This window comes from Sorex araneus, chromosome 10 (genome assembly GCF_027595985.1).
Source record: "Sorex araneus isolate mSorAra2 chromosome 10, mSorAra2.pri, whole genome shotgun sequence".
NCBI classification, from domain to species: Eukaryota; Metazoa; Chordata; class Mammalia; order Eulipotyphla; family Soricidae; genus Sorex; species Sorex araneus.
The window spans coordinates 28,987,454-28,996,360 of record NC_073311.1 but is presented as its reverse complement, the minus strand read 5'-3'; the positions used below and the strand labels follow the sequence as shown (position 1 = coordinate 28,996,360).

General features: G+C 31.3%; 1 non-coding gene across 1 annotated transcript; it reads right to left on the bottom strand.

The window, feature by feature from the left end:
* Positions 1-216: 216 nt before the first annotated feature.
* Positions 217-324, bottom strand: LOC129399188 (U6 spliceosomal RNA). Its single transcript, XR_008626975.1, has one exon. It is a non-coding gene; the product is annotated as a U6 spliceosomal RNA (small nuclear RNA).
* Positions 325-8,907: the final 8,583 nt, after the last annotated feature.

Genomic DNA, 8,907 nt, shown 5'->3' with positions numbered 1-8,907 from the left:
GGAATTGTTGGCTTGACATAATTATATTTCAATCTTTGACTTTGAGTCTGTGTTTGCATTCACTATTCAGATGTGTCATTTGTGGAAACTGAAAGCTGTTTTAGTTTTTTAATCCATATTGCCACTCAGTCTTTTGATTGGTACATTTGTGCCACAGAGTTTGAGTGGAATGATTGCAACTGAAGGTTTTATCAGAGGTTTTTTTTTGCCATTTTTAAAAATATGGAACATTTCATGAACTTGTGTGCCCTCCTTGCTCCGGGGCCATGCTAATCTTCTCTATATCTTCCCAGTTTCAGTAATATATGCTGCCAAAGCGAGCACTGTTTTTTTTCCCTTTAGTAAACTGTTTTAAATTTTTTGAGAAAAATGCTTGTGAAGATATATCCAGGCAAATAGAAAATGTTTTCACTGGTACAATGTGTATTTTTGGCTTTAAAAACAATTGAAAATGAAAATGAAGACTAAATTTGCTTTTATACTGATTACAACATATTTGAAACAAACTAAGACATACTTCCCATAGTCTCAACTCAGTGCTTTAAATTTTAAAGATATGTGAAAACTCCAACTGGACTCAGAGTAAAATTGAAGAAATAGATTTTGTCTCTCTGACCTCACAATCATTGCGCTATCATTGTTTGCTTCTCATTTATTATTTAAACATAGAAATATGGAGTACCATCATAGTTGAAAACAAACTGTGCCTGAAGCAAGACTGAAAGATTTTTAAGCTGCTGTGAATTTACTCTTGAATGAACATATGTATTCTTCCAGGTAGAATACAAAGTTTAGGAAAGTATAAATAATAAAAATGAACTCATTTTATGGTTACAGTTATTTTAAAATTCAATAGCAACCTCAGTTTTGTAGCAATTATTTTTGCAAGTTTTATTTCTCAGTTTCCTGTATTGCCAATTTAATTACCTCTACTACTGTAGACATTTCCTCTGTACCTTTCTTGTTACTTAAGGTCTATTATATTTTTAACCAGAATTTATGTTTTCTTTTATAAATTACCTTTTAAAAAATACAGTCTTTAAAATTGATTTACTAATATCCACAAATAATTCACTATGGTTTCGGCCTAAATATTAGGTTAAGTGCAAACATCTTCAAGGTATTGACCCTTTTATGTCAATATGCATGAAATAAATTACATATATTTATTCTTCATTTTTATTATAATATTTTGTATTTTGAAATATACCTGTAATAGATAGTTGATTTAGTTACAAAGTACAATTTTTTTTGTAAGTTTTTGGATTCAATGTTATAGGAAAAACACTTAGTTATCAATGGAATCGAGGGTCTTCTCTGGTGATGCTTAGGATATATTTTGAAGATTTTTTTACATGTACACACAAAGTAGATCTTAGTTCTTTTTTTTTCTTTTCTTGAAGTATCATTGCCTGGTTTGATATTAGAAGAATACCAGTTTCACAGAATTATTCAAAAAGTATTCTCTACTAGGGAAACTCTGAGAGGACATTTTATGCATCTATTGATTTAATCTACTTAATCCATTTTGAATATATTTACTGTATTATGATTATGATTATAATTATTTGCTCAAGTGTGTTTTAGTCCTTCAATGTGCTGAATCTTGGTAAGAATTCTATGTGAATTGCAGAAACAAGTTTATTATGGTAATATTTAATTATAGATGATAATCATATCCAGTTGTTTGATGGTATTAAATATATGTCCTTACTGATACATAGGATCTTTGTTTATATTATTAAAGCAAAAGAATAGTTTGGGGGAGCACTTAAATCATGCAGTTACTTAAAATGTCACTATAATCCAAGGGTTAATTTACTTCCTAGTTCTACATTCTCAAGATGATATACATTTCAGAAAAAGAGTATAGGTTAATTGATTATAAAGTAGATTTTACAAATCAGAATTGAGATTTCAATTAGAGTTCCATGTTCAGAATACATCTGATGAGCTGGAAAGATTGATCAAGGCAGGGTACTTGCCCTTGCACCCAGCCAACACAATTTCTAGCACCTCATATTGTTCCCTGAGCCAGGAATAAGACAAGCGTGGTCGTGGTCCCAATCCAATATGTATATATAACTGTGGCATATTTAATATGCCAAAAACAGTAAGAACAAGTCTCACAATGGAGACGTTACTGGTGCCTGCCTGAGCAAATTGATGAACAACGGGCTACAGTGCTACTTTTCTGATAGGATATTTTTTCTTGATTTATAAAGATACAATGTTCTGGATAAAAGTCTGTGCTGTCAATAGTTTTCATAGTGCGGCAATGAGCTATTTGGGGGCAGTAAAATGTTCCGTAGCTGTATGAATAGCTCTCAGTCTTAAAGTGAGTCTAAACCTTTGAGCCCTTAGCTTTTCAACTGTCTTCATATTTCCCCTTCCTTACTTAAGATGGAGTTGGATATCATATCAGTTGGATTCTGATAATAACAACCTAGAACAGTGCTACACTACAACTATACAACTGTGGGCAAAGATCTGTACTGCATGTTAGTTTATAGACCAGCTTATAACAAAACTGTAGACTAGTATGATACAACACATCTACACCTGTCACACAGACCTTGTCACTGCACCAGTAGTTGAAGAATGCTGCCGTAGAAAGTGATGCTTTTGTTATCTAGCTTCTCTGGAGAGCACATTTTTTAAAATAAGGTGTGGCATGTTTCAAAATGATTCTTCTTTTCCTCCTGTTAATAAAATCCACAAAGAAATTTCACCTGACACATATTGAGAGTACACCAGAGTCCTGAGAGGCAACATGCAAAATATTATGGGTCCCCTTTTTCTTGAAAGTTGGGTACCCAAGGAGGTTTGAACTAAGATTTACATATACTTAGCTGCAAGTAATTTATAAAATATAGTTCCCTAAATTAACTTTTGTTTCTGTCTTGCTTAACATTTAGGATGGTCGTCTCAGTGCTTATCTACCAGTAGTGGCGGGTTCACAAATGTTGCTTTATGTCCAGACTTTTCTTATAGATTTAAAGATTTTAGATTTGTAAGTGTGTTTGCTTTTTACTTAATTAGAACAAAAGAATTTCCAAAATTCTTATCTGCAGAAATGGAAAACAGCTGTAATTTCCTCTTAAAATGTTATTATGTGCAAGTTACAAAAAGTGAATTTACAAAAAGTGAATTTAGATGCAATATATATCAGCTGTAAAATAATCATGATAACAGCTATTTATTTAGTTTGTTATTATAAGAGAGCTGTTATAAGAGAGCACAATGGTAAATTCTTCTCTTGGGATTTCCTGGTAATAGAAACATTAATATGTGCTTCTCAGTATTCAGTTGTTTGAGGTTAAAATGCGTACATTTATTTAAAAATATTTTTACTTATACTTACGATATTTTATACAGTTAAGTATTTACATAATGTATATAATGTGAAATCATAAAATCATAAGTTTAGCTTTACAAATAAGAGTTCAGTCATGATATAAAAAAATTGCATTTTTTTGAAAGTGTCAGACACGTTCCAGATCATTACATTTAAAGTAAATTGTTCAACATGAAAACCTTGATATCTAGCTCATGGCAATGCATTTATCATACTATGTTCTTATTAAAAATATTTTCCTAGCAAGCCAAATGTGTCACTTAAATGATAAATTTCAGAATCAATCTTTGCCCCAAACCATGACATAGTTCTCCAGAAAGTAGTATGTTACCGGAAAATACCACCATTAAAAATAAATTTTAAAAATAACAAATATTTCCTAGAAAACATGCTCCCGATAAGTTTTTATCAAATAAAGTTTAACAGCTTTTATAAATAATATGCTTTGATGGGATACTATGATAATTTCTAAATAAAAATAATCTTTCACTGTCAAAACTGAAAATTATACATTTAACAAAATCAACAGGCATATTGACTACATTATTTAAAACCTATTGTTAGGTAATCTAATTACTAGTTTACATGCTCTGCAGAGGATCAATAATGGTTCACTTATAGAGATGAATGTCACTAGATCATAGGTCTATGTAATGACTCGTTTTTATTTTGTTCTGGCTACATCTTTTGGTGCTTAGGGCTTACTCCTGATTTTATTCTCAGAGGTCACTCCTCATAGAGGTCAAAGGAACCATATGGGGTGCTCTTTTTTTCTTCCTTTTAAAAAAATACTTATTAGGACTAAGACAATTTTACAAGGAAAATCATGCTGCTGTGTCTATCTTTGTGATCATACACACTTATGCAGCATCATTTGTGTCTTTATCGGTACATTTTTTGTGAATTTCAATATTTTCGAAGTCTCAAATATTTTTCATATAGAAATTTACAAAGCAGGCAAACCATCTCTTGTGCCTGCTGGGAAGCTGGATGCAGATCTTCTAGCTTTCATGCCTTTTTCATTTCTCACCCTAATCACAATCAAATTCTTCTCTCTGTTCCATGGTTGGCTTGAGAATAATTTGGATCCAAATCAAACTAGCAACACAGATGGTATCTAATATTGCATCTCAGTTTTTGGCTTAACTGTGTAAGCTGCTTACTCAGTAGTGGAGGAGAAGGGAAGAGTTGCTGACAGATGACAATATTAGGACCATTGGAGCCAAGATAGACTGGCACCCTCAGCGTATTCAACAATCTGTTTTAGGTTTCCTTGTTTCTCAGCCCATGTTATTTAGAAAAGGTACCTTTTTACTTATAACATACCACCTGAGACAGAGGCTATATTTTATCTTAAGTGGCTTACTAAACATATTGATTAGTAAGGAGCTTTATGTTCAATGAGAGGCTATACATCACAGAACTTAAACTCTATGCAGCTTAATATAGCATTCTACTACTAGCTCATTTAAACCGATAATGTGAATCAATTTACATTTTTAGGCAAAATTCTGTGTTACATTCAGCATAATCACAAATAGTAAATTATGTTTTTATAATATTATCAGATATATTTCACACAGTCAAGGTAATTTTAGCTTATAGCTACTACTTTTTCTGTGTTTATCTCAAAATTATAAACATATGTGTAATAAAAACATTATATAAATCAATATTTTACATATATTTAATATTGAAGATATTTATATCTGTTTTAACTTGAGACAAATTAAAAATTGAGGTAAGCCACTTGTGAAAATGAAGCATTTTTATATGTAAGCTAATCATGTTTTCAGCCAGACTTATGAGGCACTATAAATATGAGGCATTTTAAAATTTTGATAACTGATTTTGTCATTTAGTGAGAATCTTTCATGTTTCTCTAACTTGATTTTAACACCCTCCTCTAAGATAAAAGTCTATTTTTCACTGAGAAAACTGATTTCTGAGAAGACAGAAAATGTATCCAAGTTGACATAAAGTGAATAATGAGGTCAAAACAAGATGCTAGTCTTGTAAAATCTAAATACCATATTCTTTCTGTACATCTTGCTTTGAAATTAAGCAGGATCTTGTTATTATATGCATGCTGAGGAATATTCACCAAAATAAGCTATTGGGTTAAAATACTTAGGGAATGAATTAAAATTAATGTCTCTAATTTTGAGTTTGGAAACTGTACAAGGTTTGAATAACTGAAGATAATGAGTTTTTTTTAAATTCTTATGGATATAGCCCAGATATGATTGCTTTCTATTTCAGAGAATTGATTCTACTAATTTTCCTCCAGCTAGATTATTTAACAGTTTATTGTATTTTTCACCTCAATTGGTAAACTATCTGTGAAAGTTACTTTTATGAACCTTTCTCAAGTTGGAAATTAATAAAACTTAGATTGACCAGTTTGAACTGAATATTTAGTCTCCTAAATTGTGGAATTTCAATATTTTCTATTGATCTATAAAATGTATAAGTATTTGATGATACATGATGACTCTTTTGTAATATACGTATACTTCCTTTCTGTTTATATTTTAGTGATGTTTTAAAGAAATATTTTAAAGCAAATTTTTTGAGGCACAATATACAAGTTTATTTTACAAAAGATAATATTTTCAACATAGGCATTTTTAAATAGAATTTCCATGTACTTACTACACTGATACCACTTTGCTATAAATGCAGGGTAAATAATGGAAAAAAATACCTTTATTTGAACAATATTTATGATGTTTTATATCTAAGCTTATTTGAATATCTATGTATTTACTTTGGAGGACTGGGGTCACTTTTTGTGATACTCAGTATAGTAAATAGTGCAGGTTCAGAACTTGGCTCAGCAATGCAGTACTGCTCTAGCCCAATGGCAGCAAAGAGGAGTCACCAGAGTCAAGTTCATTGTGCTCACATAGATGGAAAAGAATGTTTTCCTGTGGATCAAAATTGGAGATGTTATGGCTACAAAGCTTGCTCTTCAGCACTTTGAGTTCATTTTCTGCCCATATATGTATATACTTTAATGAACTGAGTAATAAAGTTTAGGTTAGACTTAAAATTAGCATTGAAGTAGGAAAAAAGAAACTTATAATATCTTTCTAAACAATGATACTATTTAAAAATCGTCAAAAATATATTTGTAATAGATCTTTTACCCAGGAAATCAAAAGAAGGAAAAAGACAATCATTTTTCACTAAAATTTTCTGAGTTCATTTTTCTTAATTAAAAACTCCTAGGGAAAGTTATCAATAATAAATCAGTATTTATTATTTTATTCTCACTATACTGTATTTGTATTCTATTCCAAATACAAAGTTATTTTTACCAATATGTATGATTAACTATGCTGCAAAATTGATTTTTTTTACCTCATCTTAAATACTTTACACTGACCATAACATTTAATTCATCGGAATAATTTTCTCCATTTCCTCCCCCCAAATTCAGTTTTTCTTCTTTCCTCACAGACTGATGTTCTCAATCCAATTTGTTGATGTTTAATCATTTATTTAACCTCTAAATGTTACTGATAATTGATTTCTTTCTTCAGGCTACTTTTCTTTTCCTTTTACATTCTATATGCTAGTAAGTCACAAAATAAAATTATCAGCTTGGACCTCAAATCTAAAATGTAAATGACTTCTGTATAATTGTGTTCAATATTTTAACTTTAACTCATACATATATAATTGAATCTTTTTTATGTGAAAACTACTCTTCTTCATGTCCTCCTTTTCTCATAAATTGATTCGACTTCTTTTGTCTGAACCCAAAACATAAATAAATAAATTCATCTCATTTATTTTTTTGTTCACAACTCAGTTTCATTGTATCATTAAACATTATTGACTACTCAGACAATTTTTTGAATTTCCTCTAAGTATCCATATATATTAATCAACTGGCAAAATTTATAAATTTACCTCAATTAAACCAAAAGCAGAAATGTGAAAACTGTTTAGATGATTTCACACAAAATTGTTAGATAATTGAGAAAAATTTTCTTGATTTGTTGTCACAACTTCTAAAATGGCTACCTGCAGTAACACAGTATATTTAATGAATATAATACTTTCTTGATCAATGTTTAAGTGTATTTCTTATCTATTTCTGAAAACAGTATGACTAAAATACAGTGTCTTTAAACAAGGATAGGTGAGTCTTTTCCATGAGCAATCAATTGGTGATTCTTTTAAGTTTTGCTGGTCATAGGTTTCTGTTGCAATTACTTGGATTTGCTATTTTAATGTGAATGCAGCTATAGATAAAATATAAACAAACAAGTGTTTGTTTATATAAACAAACTAGTGTTCTAGTAAAACTTCTTCATTTACAAAAACAGGGTGCTAGTCTATGGTGTAGTTTATTCAGCCTTAAAGCAATTACTAATAATAACATTCATGTTCAGTTTATTTTGTGGGTGGCTCTATGGATCTAGGCCAGTCTTGGTCTATCTTACATTGGTCTAGCAGGCTGTCTATACCATCTAATATAGTTACACTTGCACACCAAGTATTGGGTATTGGTTAACACAATGTGAACAACTGGACCAAGTATCTTTCATCTTCCAAGACTCTATGCTAGAAATATTCCTGTGGTAGCTTGGCTGTGTTCCAGACAAGAGAGGAGATGCAAGCAAAGCTTCTTGAGACCACGTTTTACTGGCCAAAGACAGTGACAGCATTCGTCTAAATTTAACCAATGATTTATTAAAATTCTCTTTATTGAGGAATAAAAAATGACAACACAGAGGCCAGAGCAATAGTATAATCGATAGGGCATTTGCCTTGCACATGGTTGACCCGGATGCAATCCCCGGCATCCCATATGGTCCCCCAATTACTTCTGGCATCCCATATGCCATTTCTTGAGTGCAGAGCCAGGAGCAACCCCTGAGCATTGCTGGGTTTGGCCCACAAAGCAAAAAAAAAAATCATAATGACAACACACAGAGTTATGCATATAAAGAATATGAAATGACACCCATGTTTGCAATCAATCCACAGTAATATGAATTTTATCAGTCAAGTTAAACACATATTTTTTATGTGCTGATTTATTAATAGAAATTCTGTTTTTTTTTTTTTTTTTTTGCATCACACCTGGCGATGCACAGGAGTTACTACTGGCTCTGCATTCAGGGATTACTCCTGGCAGTGCTCGGGGAACAACATGGGATGCTGGGAATGCAACCCGGGTCGGTTGCATGCAAGGCAAATGCCCAACGTGCTGTGCTATCACTTCACTTTCTCATTTAAAGTAATGTGTAAGCTCAAGACCTTGTTCTACTTTAAAAAATGCAACCTATAATACTGGTTATGCTTGGCAAATAATAATCTTTGTTAGTACCTATTTATGCTAGTTGCATTATACTTCTGGTCTATAATTTGACCTATTTGAAACATCTGGACCTGTAATGGTGTTTGAAACTTTCAATTTCAACTAGTCATTTTAGGAGTGCTGCTTTTTTTGTTATGATATATGAAAAACATTGCCTTATCAAGGTGTGATAGTCATTTCTCTTGTATTGCTAGAAAATCCTGAAACTTCA